Genomic DNA, 22,550 nt, shown 5'->3' with positions numbered 1-22,550 from the left:
ACTTTTTCACATGAATCAAAATACAGTCCTCTTACAAAGATCCAGGAATCGAATGGGAAATTCGGTGCATAATCGTCCCTTCCATACAGAATTAATGACGTAGATAATGTTATCTGTTCTGTGTTTAAGTGACTTTTGGAATAAAATCCCACAGTAATAATAGTGGCTTCGAGATACTGTGTTGCCTCTGCCCGACTGCAGCACCAGTTTAGTTCGAGTTACACTCACTTGCCGTCAGCCCATCAGCAGTGCCAGTACGGTGCGGTCTGCTCGACCACAACGGAGCTCGGCTTGAGCTACGGAAATTTGCTGGCCATTGGATTCCAGCGCCTGTCTGGTACGTTTTCTGTCTGACCTTCCCACAAATTTCCCTTCACACCTCTTAAACATTAACTCCGTACCTAAAAATCTGATATGAGCTTCACATCCTTCATCACAGGTTGCTTAGGAAGTCGGCGGTAGCTTGGCCCGGCATCCAGATGGTGGCAGGTTCTGCCCGCTGGCGCTGCAGTCGGGCTTTCTTAAGCCTATCTGCTGTACAAACAAGACTGTTTCGTGAACCAGTCTATCACTGAAAAATGTAGTTTTTGAGATTAGCCCAAACATTCAGACAGTCAGACAGAAACCACTGAAGGTAACTTTCTTTTGTACTGGCTCAGTTAGTAGTAAGTACGTACTGTCGGACGACTTGTGGGGTGACTCGATAGTTTTACATAGAAGCCATTGAGTAAAGTATTATAGCTCGTGTTCATAATGTTGCAATTTTAGCGACTGAGAGAGTATTAAAGAGAGAGAGAGGGGGGGGGGGGGGGGAAAGAGAGAGAGAGAGACGCATACTGCTCCAGTAGGCTGTTGGTAGTTTTGCACAGTGGGAAGACGTTCAGGGAGACGGCCATCTCACGGGGCAGCTCCGCAGCGCGTCTGGTGCTTAATGACGTGTGAGGAGTCGGCAGGGCGCGCCAGCCAGCAGTGGCACAGTGGCAGCGGCGCGGTGGGGGTGGCTCCCTGGTGGCGCGCTGCAGCCAGGGCCTGGGGCGGAAGCGCAGATAGCCACGCTTAATGGTCCGGCGCCGATGCGAGGCGGACAGGCCGCCAGATAAAAGCAACGCGCCGACACTGTTTGCTTTTCACTTTCTCTCCGAAGGCGGAGTTCACGCCCTTTCTTTTTTACAATAAATTTCCGACGGAAGACCTCAGAGCCCACTAGTTTACTTCAGTTGCTGAGTCTCGCTCACATTTATTATGAAACACAAGTAACAGTACACCAAGTTTTATAAATGTTTTCATTGCCGTAGTATGCCTGTTTTCTAAACACTTTGTTTACCATCACAAATGAAAAACCTCGAGACTGGAGACTGAGATTCTTATGTTGTCTTATTTAGCAAAGTACACAGGCGGGTATGTGGAAATTTAGTTGCATATAAAGTACCGAGTATAAAATTGTGGAAAATTTCTTTCAGTAACTCAAGATACGTGTAACTAGCCTAAAAGTTCCATGCGGTTTATAGCTAGCAGCAAGATAACGTTCACATCTTGCCACCATATTTCGGCTGGCAACCATTCAGTAATCTTTAGGTGAAACTGCTATTTCTTTATTGTCATTTCGTCCTCTTCACCCGATATGAGTGAAGTGTGGGCCGCCAGTTGTACAAAAATTCTGCTCTTCTCCCAAAACTTTAAAAAAATATAAATATAGACGAAACAAATATGACTGGAAGGTGAAAACAGGAATCTATAAAAGGATGAATTTAATTGGCATTTAAATAACATTATAACTATACGTATTCTTTCTTATTTAAATTAAAATCGAGGTCCTAAAAGATAAAAATAAAAAACATATATTTAAAATACGTTGCAGAATCGGTGATGAACCTCTTTTTCCTTACAATAACTTTCGCTGCCCTTCCACTAAAAAGCTGAAAGACCTCCACTGGCAAAAGATAAGGATTCAGGGAGACGAAAATGTGTTGATGGGTGCGAGTGTAAATATAAGGTTACTTGGGGGTGTGTCTATGGAGGTGAAGATACAGCTTGGGTTGATGCTGGGAAGAGGAAGTGAGGAGCAATCTGGTGCGTGGGCACAACTGTGGTATCACGACTAGAAAGGAAAAGAGGGAGGCGGGTGCTCTGATGAGTAGGGGGATAGATGAGGAACAGTTATTAGTTGATGGAACGGACAAATATCGTGGCGGATTTCATTGCCTGGGAAGGGGAGTCAGTTGAAGTTGCGTTGTGATAGGGTATGGAGGACATGTAGGTCACAAACAGTGGGACGCCGCAGCATATCGCGATTTGTGATTAGGGGTAAAGCAATAGGGTTGTTGTTATCGAATTTGCGAAGAGTGTAGGTGTTGAGGTTGTCAATGTCTGTGTGTGTGTGTGTGTGTGTGTGTGTGTGTGTGTTTGCGTGTGGGTGTGGGTGCGTGTGGGTGTGGGTGTGGGTGGTGGGTGGTTGGTTTGGGGGAGGTGGATGGTAGAGGTTCCACGTGGGGGCAAGGTAAGAGCATGGGGAAAAATTTGGAAGAAGGGGTACAGCTTGTGTGGAACGGATAACCAGGCAACTAATGGCATAAGAGATGAGAGGGCAGATGAATGTTTGATAGGTGTGAAATACGCGTACTGTACACGCTCGCCATCCCCATGTTCGGCCGGTTAGAAGTATTAGTCTGTTATGGGATTTCTGTTGGATGACTAGTGGGTGAAGTTTCTGTGTTAGTTCCCTGTCGAAGGCTTGCCGAACGTATTTTAGTGTATTAGTTAACTTGATAGGGCGGTTTTAAATGGTTGGGCAAAACATGGATACGGAAGGTATAGATGGTTCGTCCTATAATTATTGTTTGTGCTCTGGAGGGCTTCATCTTCAGGAGTCTCTGGTTATACCACATGGAAAACTGGCTAAGATGGAGTTGGAAGCATTGTTGGGATTTCTAGAGTGTTTGGTAAAGGAATAGGACTGCAGTGTCATCAGCGTACTGCAGGAGATGGACGGTAGGGTGTGGTTTTGGCACATCAGCAGTGTGGAGGGTACAAAGGAGAGTGAGAGACCGCTGGTGCACGCCGCTAATTTTATACCAAAAATTGGCGCGGTGGCGCGCGTGCACATGGATTTTCGCTGCCTCACCACCTTTTGGTTAGACCTTTTTTCGAACATTGCTCCATCGCGACGCGAAGTCCCATGCGTAACGGTGATACTGTATGCACACCCTGGTTCGAATTACGGACCCTCGGAGTTTTTAATTCAGTGGTCAAAATAATAACAGTAATCGTCGCTGGATGTATCATTAGGCGTAAAATTGTATCTTTCTGAAGATACTAAAGAAATACGCATGCGCATGCGATTCCGCGTCCAGTTCTTGTGTAAAGTTGGTGTCGTGCACCAGCAATCTCTAGTGTAAACTCACCCGAGGATGGTAGAATGGTTGTCAGCTGAAACATCATGGCAAGATGTCGAAGTCATTCAGCTGCCACTACGAAATCCCGTGGCGTACTCATTACGTCGGGAAAACTTCAAGTATCAGAGCCTAAAATCTGTAGCATTTTATCCAAATTCTACATTAGCCAAAACTAACCCTAACGATAAAATTTCAAAGGCTGATCACAGTTCTTTGTCGGGAATTTTGACCTAAGAGAACCTTGCTCTCCAATGGCTAATTACGGAATAATTCGTTCTGTTTGTTGTGCCAATTACCTTTGTGAATGTATTGTACTGAGATACCTGCACACACCACTGCAAATGCGAGTAAGACAGAATGTGTGTCGCATTTGTAAAAAAAAGCAAATAGTTTCCATTGGGTTTTGGTTCTTGCTGATAAAGAAACAATTACGTATCTGCTTTTCTCTTCAGTCTCAGTATGGAAAAAACTAAAAATCTGGGAAAGAGGCTTCTGGCGTTCTGCGATATTTTTCATCTGGCTGTAGCGAACACGCCCTACCAAAATCACAAGATAAGAAGCTGTAAGGAATATTAGAGCTCAACGCTCCTAGGCGACTATTTCATTAGGTACAAAGTACAATGTCCGACATGGTAGCGATGGGGAAAGAAATTGCCCTTGTTCGTTTCAAAGAGGTCATCCGGGCATTCGCCTTAAGTGGTGTAGTATTGATATCCTGACACACCTCGAATGGAAGTCTTTAGAAAAGACGGAGAGGCATAGGAAAATTTCACATGGACCACATAATTATTGACAAGGATGTAGTAATGCAATATGGAAATTTCCCACATATGGAGGTGCAGACATAGATTAAAACCTTCGTGATAATGATCATTAGACTGAAATTCAATATGGTAAATGCAAATGCGAACATGATGAAATCAGGATACTGAAAATTAAGAAAGGAATTAGAAGAATGGGGCATTCTTCGGTATGCTTTTTTAGAAGACAAAAAGAATGTATTAATGAAGTAAAGGTAGGACAGGTCGTCGTAAGTACAGTGAGAGCAAAATCAGGAAAACCTAACGCAGCCTGAGAAACTCTTTTTGTTCCGAATGACAAAGAAAAGGGAAGAATACTGTTTCTGTTGTGCTAAAAACGAGACAGGAAAGTACCAGAATAACTGTTTACGAATGTAATTAACAGGAAGCGCAAGCGGTGAAATCGGGCTTGGGGACGTGTACGTGTAAAGAAATTGACAAAGAGGTTTAAATTTGCCTGTTAAGCAGCCACTTTCGGTTTTTCAGTATTTTTTGCAACAACTCGCTAATTTCACTTTGCTGATACTTTGCAAAGATATTCTGTAACCAGTATCGATACATGCGATGAAGATGACAACCATTCAGACATCTTCAGGTGAGTATTTAACACTGGAGATATCTATTTCACATCTGTAACGTTGTACCGAAAATTTGAAGCGGAGACGCCTTCTCAAAGGCAGCCGCTACATGAGCGACCTCTATCGAGTTACACGCCCACTTCGAATATTGCTTCATCTATGGTCCGCAGGCGCATGCGAAATGGTGATATCACAAGCGCGCTCTCTGTTGACATATCGGCTTACGGAGTTAAAATTCAGACGTCAAATTAATAAAATTAACTGTCACTGAACGTGTCAGCGATCATAAAATGTTTCCTTTCTGTAGACATTAAAGAAATCACTGGGTGCCACGCCTTATCCAGTTGAAAGCCATGATCGCGGTTAATAAGATCTTCGGCCAATAGTATTTCCACTGATACCATAATAACTGAATCCCCGAAGGATCTCTTCAAGGCCAAGATTTCCGTGGCAAAATTATCCATGGAATGTCCTGTGGAGATACAATGATCGGCTATGTCTGACTTACTGGGCTGCGAATGACGAGTGTGGTGAACACGTTCAACGTACCTTTCCCTCACTGTGTACGTTGTCTGATCAATGTGGGCTCTGCCACACTGAAAGGTATTCTGCAGATCCCAGCTCTGTGCAATCCCAGATCGTCCTTTGGTGAAGTCTTTGCAGGTGTCCAGAAGATTACTGTGACATGATGTCTGCTTAAGCAGCTGCCTAAGTTCGACGAAACATTGCCGGTGTATGGGAGGAACTCTCTGTGCTTGAACCTCTATTTCTCCTCTTGATACTGTTGGAGGTCACGTTTCTTTCTTCTTAAGACTGCGCAGATCTAATGTGATGATATCTAGTATTTTTGAACAGAGATTATAGGTTCTAGCTTCTCTGCAAGGGTGTCTCCATCAGACGCAACATGTGCCCAGTACACCAATGTTCGAAGGACGCCTATAGTTTTTGATGGTTGGTGGCGGCTACACGCCTGAAGATACAAGTCTGCATGTGTGGGCTTACGGTAAACGGAATCCCCCGACGAGTCATTCATTTCCGACTGACCGAGACATCCAAAACGGTAGATATTTGATATTCTCGTGGATTGAATTCAGGTGCTACAGAAAACGCGATAGCTCTTCTGCAGCGTGGGGCCACATTGCTGAAATATCATCTACATATCGCCAGAAGACTTTCGGTTTAATTTCTGCCGAATCAAGTGCCCTCTCCTCAAAGTGTTCCATAAAACGAATGGAAAAAACTGTAGAAGCCGACATCGGGGAAGACCAGTTTGGATTTCGCAGAAATGCTGGAACACGCGATGCAATACTGACCGTACGACTTATCTTAGAAGATACGTAGATTAAGGAAACGCAAACCTAGGTTTATAGCGTTTGTAGGCTTAGAGAAAGCTTTTGACAATGTTGACTGGAATACTCTCTTTCAAATTCTGAAGGTGGCGCGGGTGAAGTACAGGGAACGAAAGGCTATTTACAAGTTCTACAGAAACCAGATGACAGTTATGAGAGTCGAGGGGCATGAAAGGAAAGCAGTGGTTGAGAAGGGAGTGAGACAGGGTTTTAGCCTATCCCCGATGTTACTCAATCTGTATATTTAGCAGGCAGTAAATGAAACAAAAAAAAATTCGGAGTAGGAATTAAAATCCATGTAGAAGAAATAAAAACTTTGAGGTTTGCCGATGATGTTGTAATTCTGTCAGAGTTGGCAAAGAACCTGGAAGAGCAGTTGAACGGAATGGTCTGTGTCTTGAGGATATAAGATGAACATCAACAAAAGCAAAACGAAAATAATGGAATGCAACCGAATTAAATCAGGTGATTAGGAAATGAGACACTTAAAGTAGTAGATGAATTTTGCTACTTGAGGAGCAAAATAATTGATGATGGTCGAAGTAGAGAGGACATAAAGTGTAGATTGGTAATGGCAAGGAAGGCATTTCTGAAGAAAAGAAGTTTGTTAACATCGGGTATAGATTTAAGTGCCCGGAAGTCTTTTCTGAAAGTATTTGGATGGGGTGTGGGCATGTATGAATGTGAAACATGGGCGATAAACAGTTTAGACAAGAAGAGAATAGAAGCTTTCGAAATGTGGTGCTACAGAAGAATGCTGAAGATTAGATGGATAAATCGCGTAACCAAGACATGAATACAGCAAGCAGATTCAGAGGGATGTAGGTCGCAGTAGTTGCTCGGAGGATAGAGTAGCAGGTTAGAGCAGCACGGAGATCTGCATCAAACCGGTCTCTGGACTGAGGACAACAACAAGAACAACAACATTGAGTGCTATCGACAGAGGCTCTCGAACTGATTTCATATTTTTATGTTTCCAGAAAGCTTTTGAACTGTTCGTCACAAGCGATTTCTTATCAAATTGAGCGCCTACGGAGTATCGTCTAAGTTGTACGTTGGGATACGTGAACAGAAATGACAGCTGGCGTCCGACAAGGAAGTGTTATAAGCCCTGTGCTGTTCCTTATCTATATAAATGTTTTAGGAGACAATCTGAGCAGCCATCTTAGATTGTTTGCAGCTGATTTTGTCATTTTCCGTCTAGTAAAGTCATAAGATGATCAGAACCAATCGCAAAATGATTTAGACAAGATATCTGTGTGGAACGAAAGGTGGCAGTTGACTCTTAAGGAACGAAAAGGGCGATGTCAACAAAATGAATACTAAAAGGAATCTGGTAAACTTCGGTTACACGATAAATCACACAAACCAAACGGCTGTCAATTTAAAAAAAATTTTGGGAATTAACAGTTACGGTGACTTAAATTGGATCGATAGTATAGATAATGTTGTGGGGAATGCGAACCTAAAACTGCGTTTTTTTGGCAGAACAGAAGATGCAGCAGATCTGCAAAAGAGACTGCCTATGCTATTCTCGTCCGCCCTTCTCTGACGTTCTGCTGCGCGGTGTGGGATCCGCATCAGACTGATGGAGAACGTCGAAAAAGTTCAAAGAAGGGCAGCTCGTTTTGTATTATCACGAAACAGGGGAGGCAGAGCCACGGATGTGATACGCGACTTGAGGTGACACTCATTAAAACAAAGGCGTTTTTCGTTGTGGCAGGATCTTTTCATGGCGTCTCGAACACCAAATTTCTCCACCGACTGAAAAAAAAATATTGTGTTGGTGCCCATCTGCATAGGAAGAAATGATCATAATAAAATAAGAGAAATCGGAGTACGCACGGAAGAATTAAATGTTTGTTTTCCCGTACGCTTTTTGAGAACGGCAGAAAAATGGGTTGAAGACGGTTCGATGAAATCTCTGCCAGGAGCTTAATTGTGAATTGCATGGTAGTCATGCAGGTGCAGATGTAGGTGTTGGGAAGCTAAATGGCAAGAAAAGATCGAAGGTCCAAAATGTGATGTAAGTGGAAAAAGAAGATGATATGAAGGAAAGAGATGTGTGGCAATGTAGTCAGAGTTCAACAGAGCGTTTAATGACGTAAAGCCAAACAAGTCAGCGAGAATGGATGAATGACTTCGCAACTACTGTGGGAGGCGTAGGGAGCAATTTGCTATCAGATTTCCAGAACAGCGTTACACGTTACCAGTGAAAGCAGGAGCAGATAACTGAGGAAATCAGGGGGGAATCAACCCGTCATGTCACGAATGTAAACTGCTGTCCCATAGAAGAGCAGAAAGAGCGACAGGAAAGATACTGGACGAAGTTCCGTTTCAGAGAAAGAATATGTAATAAAGAAGCAATTCTTATTTTCACTCAGTAAAGCAGAGAAAAACGAAGACAAATATATTTTTGAGATCGTTTAAACTATACCGTGGAATAATATGTATTAATTTATGATATGAGGCATAGTGCAGCGGCGGAGCAGCAGACTGCAACTTCACAAATATAAAGTGGCAGCAGTAATGGTGAGATATCGAGAAAGACAAGTTATGAAAGACTAAACACAGAGTTGCAACGGGTATTTGGCTTCTATATCGAAGAAAATGGTTCAAATGGCTCTGAGCACTATGGGACTTAACATCTGTGGTCATCAGTCCCCCAGAACTTAGAACTACTTAAACCTAACTAACCTAAGGACATCACACACATCCATGCCCGAGGCAGGATTCGAACCTGCGACCGTAGCAGTCGTGCGGTTCCGGACTGAGCGCCTAGAACCGTCTAAATCGAAGAAGCAATGAGAGAATTGAAAGAAAATTTCTCTGATGTTTCAGGGCCTTTTTTCCAATTTCGCTTTTGCAGTGTGTAGATGCCAAAAAAATATCACTCAGCGCATGTTTCATGCGACGCCCAGTATCATCGGAAAGCGCGTCAGAAACAAAATGATTTTTAAAGCGGAATTTTATGTGCCCATTCGATAGAGAGGTTCAAAGTTAGTCTAGTGCGAAGAGTAACGAGTAGTCCAGCAGTGAGATGGTAGGACACACCGTTCCGTGCTGTCTGCTACCGTCATACAGCGGCGCTACTCAGTCCCTGCTGGAGCGCTGGTTATTCTTTGTGTTTTAGTCTCCCTGTTGGTACAAACTGATAAAGCGAACATCGTACTACACGATTTTGGGACCATTCTATAGAGTGGGCTAGTAAAATTCCGCTTTAAAAATAATATTGATTGCAACGGGAAGCAAACAGACGCTTTTCGATGACACTGGGCGTCGTATGAAGCATGTGATAAGGAGTATTCATATCAGTCGACCCTGTTTACAAATAGCAAAAAAGAAATATCAGATACCTGCCTAAACACTAGAAACGCACCTGACAACTGTTAGAAGAGACACCCAGTGTATGTCTATTGACTTTCGTGGCTGTTGTAATTGACGCTAAAATCTTGTGAGTCGTTAGGCCATGTCGTAGTACACTTCAGACTTCTTCTATGCTCGGTGTTTCCATCCTTGTGTTGGGCTCTTCAGGATTCCACTGGTGTTTGTGGAAGACTGAACACTGTCGAAAGACAGTGTCGAGTTGACTTACAACAGGCTATCTGCCGTGCGCTTCGGAGAAGTGGAATTAAGAGATAAAACTTTTCGGGTTGCTGTTGGTGGGCCGCTGTCATTGGGTAAATACTGAAAGCAGATACTGAAAGAGGAGGGAACTCCAAAACATTTTCTTGTTGCGCCGCCTCCTTTGTTTCACAGTAGTTATGTTCCTTGCTTGTTGTCCGTAGCTATATTGTCTGTATCTGCTGAAATTATTCACATTCCTCGATATCTGGACACCTTCATTGACTTTCATTCTGCAAATATTATTCCTTTGGCTGGCTACCACTGTCCTAGTTTCGCCGATAGACGGGGTATTCGGAAATTCCCGTTACAAACTTCTTGGACTTGTGGATTGGAGTGAGCAGATAATATTTTGAGATGGAACCCATGTCCGGAAACGTAACGTTTTTTAGCTACAACCATTTGAAAACATGTTGGCATCGCGACCACTTATATAAGTGATTGATTAGGTGCGACCCAGTACATCATTTGTTTTACAGCTCCACTCATTAATAGCTAAAGAAATTGTTCGTGTACTCGTTAACGGGTTCGCTTCCACACGATGCAGTACGACCTCTTCCTGTTCGGGTGTGCGGCGTTCCCTTGGAGCACCACAGTCACGCCTGCTGGTAGTGAAGGTACCCGTTCTCGAAGCGGTTGCGTAGTCGTGGCGAAACGGGTATGCGATGGGGTCGGACTTTGTGGCGAACGATCGTGATAAAGGCGGCGAGCAGCACTCCCATTACCGTTAGCTCCGCCATTCAGAAGGATCATGGCGGTGTATTCTGCAAACGTGTACTCAACCACGTTGCTCTAACGCTCACAGACACGTGAATAAAGCTCCAACCAGGTCACAGAGGTACGATAGGGGTCAAATGGCACCAGCCGATCTGTCGTAAGCAACCCCCCACGGTGTCTACCCTGTGGCATACCTACCTAGCGGACATGTTTTCAAACGGCTGCAGTACGGAAACAGTACGGTTCCTGATATGGGTTACTATTCTAAACATCATGTATTCATTCCCCTCTACAAATACTAAAAGTTTGTAACGGGAATTTCGAAACAGCCTGTATACATTGTCACAACCGTGCGCCGACTTTATATACTCCTGCAGTATGGAGGCCGTCAGGCAGGTCCAATGCAGGTCGGAACTTGTCTTTTGTAGTCTGAGAAAATAGATTTTGTACGACTCTTCGGAATAATTCTGCCTATGCGGTCGAATACACTTGTCTGAAGAGTTTTACCCAGTAATTCCAATTTTCCAAAATGCTGGAAAAATACCTTGTTATAAATGAATGCGACACTGTCTTTCGACAGAGTACAGTGGAACAAAGAGGGTCCTGTCCTAGATGAGGGATCGAAATGTCAAATACTGAGCACGTTTCAAGAGGAATATGACGTGGCCGGACGACTCATATTTAAACTTTCGGAATAAAGCTGCAAGGGGAACAGGAGGAATGCTAACTTTCGCATGCAACCTACAGCTTGTGGGCGAAACCACGGAAGACTAAAGAGACTTAAATGAAACGTACAGCGTACATAGTACAGAAGATGGCTTAAGGCTAAACAAAGCCAACAGGAAGACGACAAAAACGACCAGAAAGGAAGATAGAGACATGTTTAATGTCTGTAGTGAGAACGCCTTATTAGTAAAATAATTGAAACATTTTTCTTAGGAAAGAGGTTTACATAATACGGCCAAGTTAAGGAAGATGTTGATGCAAAAGATTATGAAATGTGCCTCTCGAGCGCGACAATGATTTGCATTTGAAGTGTAGACCATAAGAAAAGTGGAAGAGGAGAAACAGAAAACATCTATAATGCTGCACTAGTGAAGATTGTTAAATTTTTATTATTTGTGCAGTGTAAGAAATGTAGAGAGGTGGTGCACGTCTCGTTTACTGAAGATGATGCACAAGAGCAGTTAAAACCAAGTACAAGTCCAGTGCGCAGAACTTAAAGCCCAGGCGCAGTCGTCGTCGTTAGACAAGAGGCGGGATCGTACCTTCTGGGCCTTTCGAGCGCAGACACGAAAATGTGCTGTAGCTCGCTGTTCGGCCCTTCACATGCTGCCCCGAAGACCAGCGGTTGGCGCCACGTTGCCCTATCTCATCCCACGTGGATCTGGAAACCTCGCTGTCGGAGTGGCTGACAGATGCAGCACGGACTGAAGAAGTACTGCAGGTAGGCACAGTGTTGGCCACTGCATCGATGAGAAGTTACTCTGACGCGAGAATGACCAGTAGCGGGGAAGAGAACGGTTAGAAAATAGAAAACAAATTATGAGGGATGCTGTGTGTCATACTGACACAGAGATGGAAAGCACAGCACAGGAAGAGGCGGGTAGTAGAGTCAAATAAGCACAAAAACAGACTAACTCAAAAATAACAATAAATTACAGATAAAAAAATACAGTGACAAATTCGTTTCGGTGATTTGTGGCGCAGGGAGCAGTGGGGGATAGGAATTTGCTGGGGTTTTATTGGAGTGAACCATTAAGAAATTGTATGTAAATTTCTTAATAAAAACTCAACAAATCCGAGAGTGTGCACAAGATGATCATAAGCAAATGATACAGCGCGCATATTACTATGTATCACATTACAACATACCATAAAATCTTCTGTCCTCCGAATATCTTCAGCTTTTCAATAAGAGGGCACAAAAAATACATCATTAATCTTCTGTCCTCCGAATATCTTCAGCTTTTCAATAAGAGGGCACAAAAAAATACATCATTAATAATAGAGCAACTGTAAAAAGATGACATTAAACCGCAATAATCAAATCTTAGCTGAGCCGGCCGGGGTGGCCGAGCGGTTCTAGGCGCTTCAGTCTGGAACCGCGCGACCGCTACGGTCGCTGGTTCGAATCCTGCCTCGGGCATGGATGTGTGTGATGTCCTTAGGTTAGTTGGGTTTAAGTAGTTCTAAGTTCTAGGAGACTGATGACCTTCGATGTTAAGTCCCATAGTGCTCAGAGCCATTTGAACCATTTTTTGAAATCTTAGCCCCAAACACAATAGCCCAAAATACGACCCACCAAGAGCGAAAAACCTTAAACTAAGCAAATATGACCCTTAGAACAGACCATAATCAACAAAAACACGTCCATCATGTAACCCATTGTTGACCACAGCGCACTAAAAATGAAAGAGCCATTTAATCAAGGCCAGCAGTAAAACAGATCAATATTTCATGGAACGCAATAAGTAATAAAATACAGATTCTTATGGTTTATCAGATTAGGTCCTAAAAGAGCCTCGGTGTGCGTGCAGTGTGACGTCTTGCGCAATTTAAAGGAAACTCAGTGATCTGCATGACAAATATTTGCACTGACCTTTCAATGTCGTAGCCAAATACACACCGCTGCTAACAACAGCCTGTATTCTGACAGCGCCACGTTCCCTGAATCCACGGAGCCAATCACAACCTGCTGGTCCAGACTGGAACCGATACTCCGTGTCGACAGCAAGCCTTCACACTCCCAGATACCGGTCCCATCAGGCTCCATCTCCTGTTTTGCTGCAATAGCTTGCACTCCGCCTTGTCTAGCTCACAGCCCTCTTACATAGTCGCTAGCTGTCGTGGCTTCTTGCTGGCCACCTTCATACTGGCTGCTTTCTACTGAGGACACACGTAGCTCACGTGTGGTGACGCCCTCCATCGACCGCCACGCTCCAGGAGACTGGTATCATGCTGGACCCACCCCGGAAGCTCGCGAGGAAACAAATGTGCCGAAAATCACGGCGCTATATCCCCCCTCCAACGAAAATTCTCAGTAACCGCTCCATACATCAGGGGGCAAAAAGCTCCGCAAGAACAATATTTATAAAAAATACAGTTTTAACTCAACGGATAATTACAACTGCCTACTGCCAAGGCACAAAAATATGACATTACATATCAGTGTAGTTACATGCTGGCTTCAGTTGGGAGACTTGGATCCTGCAATCTATTGCTGTAGCCATGTCGTTCAATACCACTGTGACCAGAGTAACGAAACTGATAATTTGACAAGGCCATCGCAAGTGCGGCAGAAATTTCCCAATAAGTTTCACGTTCGCTTTGCTAGTTTTCTCTATATTCCTTAAGTATACTGCGTCCCTCACCTTGGGCTACCAAGATGTTCCTGCACGCTCTACGCCATTTCTCCCTTATCAACCCTGGGGATATGTCACTAGGCAAAAGCTCAGCAACTGATCGTAGGATAGACGATACTGAGTTTCTTAGGGCACGCAAACATCAACTCTGACGGAGTATCTCTTTGAATCTGCGGCGTAGTGATGTTAAAACGATACATCAACCACCAAAGCATATTGTCTGAAAATGGTTCAAATGGCTCTGAGTACTATGGGGCTTAACATCAGAGGTCATCAGTCCCCTAGAACTTAGAACTACTTAAACCTAACTAACCTAAGGACATCACACACATCCATGCCCGAGGCAGGATTCGAACCTGCGTCTGTAGCGGTCACGTGGTTCCAGAGTAAGCGCCTAGAACCACTCGGCCACTGCGGCCGGCCCATATTGTCTCAACGAGAATGGTCTATGTGATGACAAGCAACTAGCTCTGCTCGCAGATAGCGATTAACCCCTCTGCAAACTAGGGGTTGTGATAATAGGGAGCGGTCGTTGACTGTTTGACCCCTCGTCCGAAACAACTTTAGAGGCCCTGGACATAAGTGACATCTCATTATCAGACACTAAGGTTTGAAACGGACCGAACGTTCCAAACACCCACTTACACCAGAATATAGCCACCTGCACCTTCATGGTATGCGTGGGAAACAGCCACGCAAACTAATGGAAGGCGCCACACTATTGTGTACTTATTTCTTGAGCGAGAGTGAGACAAGGGGCCCACAAAATCAACACATATTCCTTCTAGCTGTTTCGCAGCAAGTTTTGGAACCAACTTCCTCTGCTTGGTATTTTGAGGCAGGTTCATGATGTAACAGATTTTGTATGTCTGCAGCATGGTCATAACGTACAAACCCTGTATTTCCGTGCGTCTCTTCCACAATCATCACACTTGTCATGCATACTCCCAGATGTCCACCAACTGGCGACTCTTGGTGATAGGCTAACAACATAGGTACCAACCCATCGGGAACCGCTATGTGAGGTCGGTGACTACCCATAACCTTCCAATACGCGATACTATTCCTTAATGTATAGGGTCTAACCTCCACACAATAGAAAGCCTGTCCTACATGTAACTTAACAACTTACCTTCTTCTTCCTGGCAGCTCGTGATTCTTTTAAACAACGAGAAAAGATCTCCCAATATCAAATTAATTATCTGAGCCTCATAGAATTGCTCCTCTAACTTGTCTTTGCCATAATCCTCAACGCTGCCTTGGAACGTCCTACTCAATCCATCCGCAATCACGTTATCAGTCCCCCTTATATGTCTCGCTTGAAACTGAAATGCCAGGACCCAGATAGTCTACCTTTACTGTTCTCCTGTACGCCTAGGTCTGCCCAATACTCAGCTTAAAGCCTGGTTATTTATTTCTACTTGGAACAGTTAACATTCTAAGTAGAAGCGAAACATGTCCAGAGAAAACTACAAATTCAGGGCTTCCAGATCATAAACAAAGCACTTATTCTCCACAGAAGATAACCTCTGAGACAGGTACAACACTGTCTGCCTTATGACTCTTCTTACAGAAGCATAGCTGCCGCACCAGAGATGGACGCATCAATTTGAACGATGAACGGTTTGTCGAATCAGGAACAGCCAACAAGGGAGTGCATACTAGGGCGTTCATCAGTGTTTCAAAAACCGCCTGCTACGACTAAACACACTCGAAGTGTCGTCCCTTTTTTCGCAGTTCATTCAACAGTATGGCTAGCTGAGAAAAAGTTAAGGCTAAACTTTCTAAAAAAAATTAGCTACGTTCTTAGAATTTCTGGGAAGTGGACACAGCCTTATAGCCTGAGTAAGAGCGTTGTCCATTCGAACCTCCCCTGGGGAAGCAATATGCCGCAAAAAGATTTCCGGGAAATCAATTGAGACCCTGTCAAGTTTAACAGTTAACACCCGCTTTCTAAGCCGAGTAAAAGCTTCCCGGAAATGATGAACATATTCTTCCTGGTTCCCACTAAAAATAATTAAGTTGTCCAGATATGATATTAAACTTAAACTTAATTTCAAAAAGTAACAAAACTAGCAACTGGAACAGGACCGCAGCATCTGTAGCAAGACCAAACGGAACACAATTTAACCCAAAAAGATTTCAATTAGTGCCGAAGGCTATAATGTGTTTAAATCTCTAATCCAACGGAACTTGATACTATGCCTGATTCAGATACAAGTGGGTAAATATTGGGGTGCCACAGAACCAGTCGAAGCAAGTACTTAAATCAGGTAGCGGTGAGCACAAAGGACCTCCTTGTTTAACTTCCTATCATCCACCGCTAGTCTCGGTTTTCCCGATGGCTTGGGTACCAAAAATATCGGTGCAGAATATGGAGATTTAGAGGGACATATGACACTATGACCTAACATTTCCTCTATGAGTACCTTTCATTGTTTCATCTGAGGTAGACACAAACAGTGAGGTGGCTCTCTGACAGGAACAGTTTTCCTCACCCCAGGTCCGTATTCAATAAAGTTAGTTAGCTCCCGCCTGTCTATCAAGACATACGTGAACTCGTTGCACATCTCATTCAACTGTTCTTTCTGGTCTGGGGAAAAATGATCTAGCTGTTCTCTATCATCCGCTTCTTCCTTCTTCTTGACAGACGCCACTGGTAATTAATTACACTGGCAAAATGAGAAGGTCCTATTTTACAGAATACAAACGTAAAATACTCATGTCCCCAATTAGGGAATAAGTCAATCATCCGAAGGACATCGGATTACAAAAATAAATCTGTCGATAGTCCTTAGTAACCTGTAATTAAGGGCGGCTCATTATTAATTTCGCGACACGCAAATGGAGTCAGGCTTCGTTGTTGAGCTAGCGTGGTCCTGTTACCACCTAGAGGAACGACCGAGCTGATCCTGTGAGCCGCACACTTTTGATACCGTGATCTTGACTTACTGGTGTCCATTGTTCTCTGTGGACAATCCCAGCTAAGGTGCCCTTTGGCCCTATGGGAGAAAACAACTAGTGGGGCTCGCGCCTTGAGCTCATGAACAGTTTTCTTTATGACCGCTAGTTTCCTCACCTCCTATCCCTTCCCCCTCCCTCTCCCCACCACCACGATCAGCATACGTAATAGCATCAATTTTACAACCCAAATCTTCAAAATCTTAGAATGTTTAGGGCAGCTGTGCAAACATTATGTCCTCAGCCTAGTGTACTGATTCCCTTCACACTATTTGATACTACATCTGCCTCAGAGTATGAATGACAAAATGCTTTGGTGGCCATTTTTATGCAATTTATATATTCTGCAAATGGCTCCTTCACACCATATTTAGTCACGCAGGGTAGCCGTGCACCCTGAGACGCCTTGCCATGGTTCGAGCGGCTCCCCCCGTCAAAGGTTCGAGTCCTCCCTCGGGCATGGGTGTGTGTTGTCCTTAACGTTAGTTAGTTTACGTTAGATTAAGTAGTGTGTAAGCCTAGAGACCGACGACCTCAGCCGTTTCCTCCCATAGAACTTACCACAAAATTTCCAGTTTCCACTCCCTATTTACACGCATAATGAGTGTCTTTTAACCGCCTCATAGCCCTATGGAGAATCACTATTATGCACAACTGACACCATTCAATGTCAATGCTATTTGCACAGTCCTTGACTGCAGTCCCTCTGATATGTGGTTATTTACTCTATCCTTGGTGAACAAGGTTAGGCCGGCCGGTGTGGCAGAGCGGTTCTAAGCGCTTCAGTCTGGAACCGCGCGACCGCTACGGTCGCAGGTTCGAATCCCGCCTTTGGCATGGATGTGTGTGATGTCCTTAGGTTAGTTAGGTGTAAGTAGTTCTAGGGTACTGATGACCTCAGATGTTAAGTCCCATAGTGCTCAGAGCCATTTGAACCATTTTGAACTAAGTTAAATCATTCAGATAGTTCAAATGATGAACGACCACAGCCACTTGGAGATAACCTCACCTTCCAAAACAGTTAATAAACAACTCAGTTTCATTTGAAGTTAACGGTATTGTAGCACAATCACTCCACCGATGCTAACCGCCCTAGCTCGTGCACTGCCTGGCCTGGGTCAGCTCGGGCATCGAACCTGCAAGATCCTGTTGTGAATAAAAATATCGAAGACCACTTCGTCCTTTCTCAACCAATTCACACCGGGGAATTCTACGACCGCCATTCTTGCAACAAGACAGCAAAAGAACGCAAGTACACAGAAATAAATCACCACCTTACGTACTAACAACAAAACATACGACTATGTTCCGCTTCCAGTAGTGGCGCAGGAAAAAGTGGGGGTGGAAATTGGCTGTGGGATGTGTTGGCGGAAGTCCTTAACGATTTCTCTGTAAAGTTAATAATAAAAACTCAACAAATCCGAGCATGTGCACAAGATGACCATAAGCAAATAACCCAACTCTCAATTTATCAGAATGTCTTTAGCTTTATAATAAGAAGGGACAAACGATATATCATAAATAATGGAGCTTCCGTAAAAAGATGACAAGAACAACCACTGAAATAAAGTCTTACGTCAAAAAACATTATTCCAAAATATCTACAATTAATTATCAGAAGAACAGACCATTATCGACAGAATACACCTGCGAAGTAACACACTGCTGACCACAGCCTAAAATAAATGACACAGCAATTTAGTCAACGCCAGCAGCAAAGCAGATTAATGTTTCTTGGAACACAATAAGTAATAAAATACACATTCTCAGAGTTTAAACACTAGGCCCTACAACTTCCTCGTCGTACTAGCAGTGTGACATCTTGCACACTTGAGATTGACCAAGACAGACTATGTCGTCTGGACGACAAAGCTTTGCACTGAACAATACCGGAACAACCTCCTTTAACAGTCGTAGCCGAACGCACGTCGCTGCTAATAACAACTTGTATTCTGGCAGCAGCACGTTCTTTGTACCCACGAAGCCAAGCGCCGTCCACTCGCCCAGATCGGAACCGACGCCACGTATCGACAGCAGGCCACCACAAGCCTAAATGGCAGACTCCACTAGGCTGCCTCCGCTGCTTTGATGCAAGAACTTCTGTCCACATCGTCCAGCTGTTTGTCCCGTTAGACAGTAACCATCTGCCATGCTTTCTTGCTGGGCGCCTTCACACCTACACTTACCCGCTGAGGACCCACGCAGCTCCCGCGTACTGCGCTCGCCAGCGGCCGCCGCACTGCAGTCGACCACTGCGCGACCCGCCCACAAACCATGCTGGTTGGTACTTACTTCCATATTTTCAATGGGCCTGACTGCTGTTGACTGACAAAGCTTGGCAAAACACAGATTTTGCGAGTCAGCCCTACGAGGGCCAAAATAAAGCTCATCTGTTCGTATTAGCAGCCGACAACTGCCGATGCACCGTTCCGGACATCCTAAAAGTATATTATATGAATGTGTTATGTCTGTTCCTCTGGATATGTCCGAAAGAACAGACACTGCTCATTCATACAATTGAATTGCTTAGATGAGCAATGGACCCATCTTCTTCAGTGCAGAAACACAAGGGTGTCCGACTTCCTGCGGGAATCCTAGAGTAGCGAACATGGAGGACCTCTACTGCGGACAGATGGCGCTCGGTGGGAATGTGGATCGGCGTGAGATGTGCCGAGACAGTCTACGCAGTTGCGATAATACTCTTGTATCCCTGATGGCGCAGTGGTTAACGCACTTGCCTAATAAATGGGAGATCCCTGGTTCGAATCCCGGTTTAATACTCATTTTCACTCGTCGCCGCTGTTTCCGCGTAATGTCCCGATACAGCTGACATCAGAAATCCCTTTCCATTCTCCCTCCTCCACCTTCAGTTCACTACAAAGATATATTTAATTGGATTATTCTCTTCACTTCTTATTTTCACAAATAGTTGTATCTCCTTGGACATCAGTAGGGTATAAAAAACTACGTACACAAAATTTTATACTGGTCACAGCAGATAAGGAGTGTTTTTTATGTGACGTACATATTTCTCCTATGGGTCCATGGAGATTTTGTCGCTGGTGATGATCGGAGCTTTCAAACTGCCGTGTGATTGTTTTAGACACGTTGCTGTCTTACGAATTTCTTTTTATGGGGAGATGAAAAATTTGGTGCATGGGGTACCAACTTATACACCAGAAGGCTGATTGCCCATTATTCCACCATTATTTGTGAAAAACACTCGCACATTATGTAACGGTGAGCACACATTCGTTGATCCAGTATTCTGAGCGCTGCATTTTCCCCTGTAGCTAGGCAGCCACTCTTACATATGTGTATCTCTGGTTGCCTAGCTGTCGTGAGGAGACCGTCAGAATGTACACCTTGCGGCCGGACAACCGCGGACGAGGTCTCCCGGCCAATAATGCAGTATGATCATTTCGTTTCATTTCGCTTTCTATTTGCCTGTTTGTCTCTATCTCTTTATCTCCTTCCCTCTCTTTCTCTCTCTGCATGTGTATGAGTGCGTGTTGACATTCTTAAGCATCCCATACTTCTGAAATATACTACCCGATTGTAATGAAATAAAAATACAATAAATTAAAATCATATTAGAATTCCGAAAACGGCCACGTTCACTCATCAGGGTGCTCTCTTATAGCACCTTGCCAAGAGTGCTGATACAGCATCAAGGACAGACGGAAGCACGCATTAGTGTGTTACCTATTTTCTCGTAGATTAGCTTGTCCCTGGTATGTCGACGAAACTCCATCTGTTCTGACTCGTCTCTGCGACTTCTAATTGTTGGAGGCAAACACCATCCATGTGACGATATTTCTCTGCCAGAGTACGTTCTGTGCTACTAGTTACCTATGTGTGTATGTGTGTGTGCCCCCTCCCCTCCCACACACACAAACAGAGAGAGAGAGAGAGGGACAGGGGCGTTCATGTGCTCTTGTAATCGTGTAATCACTCAAGAAATACAATGCAAGTTCATCCCGTAATCTGCTGACCATGTTATATTAACAGCTCAGATGTTCATTTTTAACATGTATTTTTATGCCTTTGCTGTGTTATTTTCGTATGTTGTTGCACCACTCACGACTAAGCATTTGAATCAGGAACAACTAGACAGTTACATTTGTAAATCCGTTTCGCATCACTTATATGTAAAAACCGCACTGTATTCTCAATTTCTAGAAAGGTGTGTTAGTATCATGCTTTTCGCCATCTTTTTCTCTGCCCTGTCTTCGATATCCAAACAATATTGTAAGCGTTTTTCCTTTCCTTCTTTTTTGCAGCGGTAAATTAGTCCGATATACTATTAAAAACATCTCATAGTTGTCGACAACTATCTCGTTATATATTGGCGACTACCCTGAGATGAAGCGGTTGGCACGACCGAGAAATTCGTGGCGGGCCGCTTCAAATCATTGAGAAGACTGATGACGTGAGACATGGTAAGAGTGAGAGATTTTTACTGCTTCTTTGCATGTCGTTTGCTTAAGTCCGATACCAATTTTAGCAGTTTAGAAAGTATAAGCTGTACGACTTGTATGACACTTAAATATTTCTAAAGTAAAGGCTGCGTCAATAATATTACGGCGAAAGAGTAATTTTAGTTAAGTCACTAAACTTTGCCAAAATTTGACAGCTCCCTTGTTTTCTTCTTAAGTGCTGTGCCATTCTTTTTAATTTTGCCTTTGATGTGGACGATATTTTTCGTGACGTAGATAGGAGCAAAGTAAATTAAAGAGAAATTACATGCAGAAATTTTTACGACACACTTCTAGCGTGTGTGGCAGCTGAGTGACTGCGATTGAAGCATTGAAGGTCCTTACTGTGGTAAAATTTATTAAGTACAGTTGTTCTTCCCCACTAGCGCTTGTTTACCGAGCAGTCTTTAAGAGAGAGCTTATTTTATGAAGGCATAAAAGGCAAGCCACAAGAGATATTTGGTCGACTGCTTGTCTCCAGCAAATCAGACGTACGTGCAACTTTCCGACTCAGGACTCACTCCGGAATTACCACAATTGTATCGGTCGGTTTCTGCAGCGGTTACTGTACAACGAACCGTCGGAAGTGTATAATGGCCCGATGGGATATCGCACAAACCTGCTAACCTGCTGGTTATCTCATGTTGCTTTGATCGCCGGAAGAAATAATGGAGGTAAGATTTGCGATCTGAAAGCGGCTGGGAAAAATCGTATTGTCGCGTAGTCATTCGATTCATATACAGGACGGTTGTCAATGAATGCCAACGTTTGGTACTGACAACGGATTTGTTATGCAAATACAAGAAAAGGGAAAGTACAGACGCAGCTGAACTGCCTTCTGGAAGGAGATCGCTTTTATTTATACCAGAAATCGAATTTTCTCGAATTAACCAATTCGGTGAACAACATCTTTTACCATATTTCAGCACACTTAGAAGTCAAACGCCAATTACAGCGCATCTCAGATATATAGACTCCACACGACGCACAGACTGCGACAATAATTACCAAAGCCGTTATAAAGTTTTAATTATAACCTCTAAAACATGAATTTATGTAACTGTGGCGACTGATTTAGTAGGACTAGAGTTTGGAGACGTAGTTAAGTTCGATGCTGGTGATATTTTAATTAAAGGGAGCGGGAGGGAAACCTGCTGCTTCGGCAGCGAGAAGAATAGCTCACTGGATAACGGTTTCTGGCGATCGAGAAGGCGACTGGCCGCTTGCTCGGTGACGAGAGACCTGGAAACGCTGGACACAGAATTCATACAGTTGTCCGAAATATT

Source organism: Schistocerca piceifrons, chromosome 1 (genome assembly GCF_021461385.2).
Source record: "Schistocerca piceifrons isolate TAMUIC-IGC-003096 chromosome 1, iqSchPice1.1, whole genome shotgun sequence".
Lineage (NCBI taxonomy): Eukaryota > Metazoa > Arthropoda > Insecta > Orthoptera > Acrididae > Schistocerca > Schistocerca piceifrons.
The sequence above is the reverse complement of the archived record's forward strand: the minus strand, read 5'-3'. Positions refer to the sequence as shown.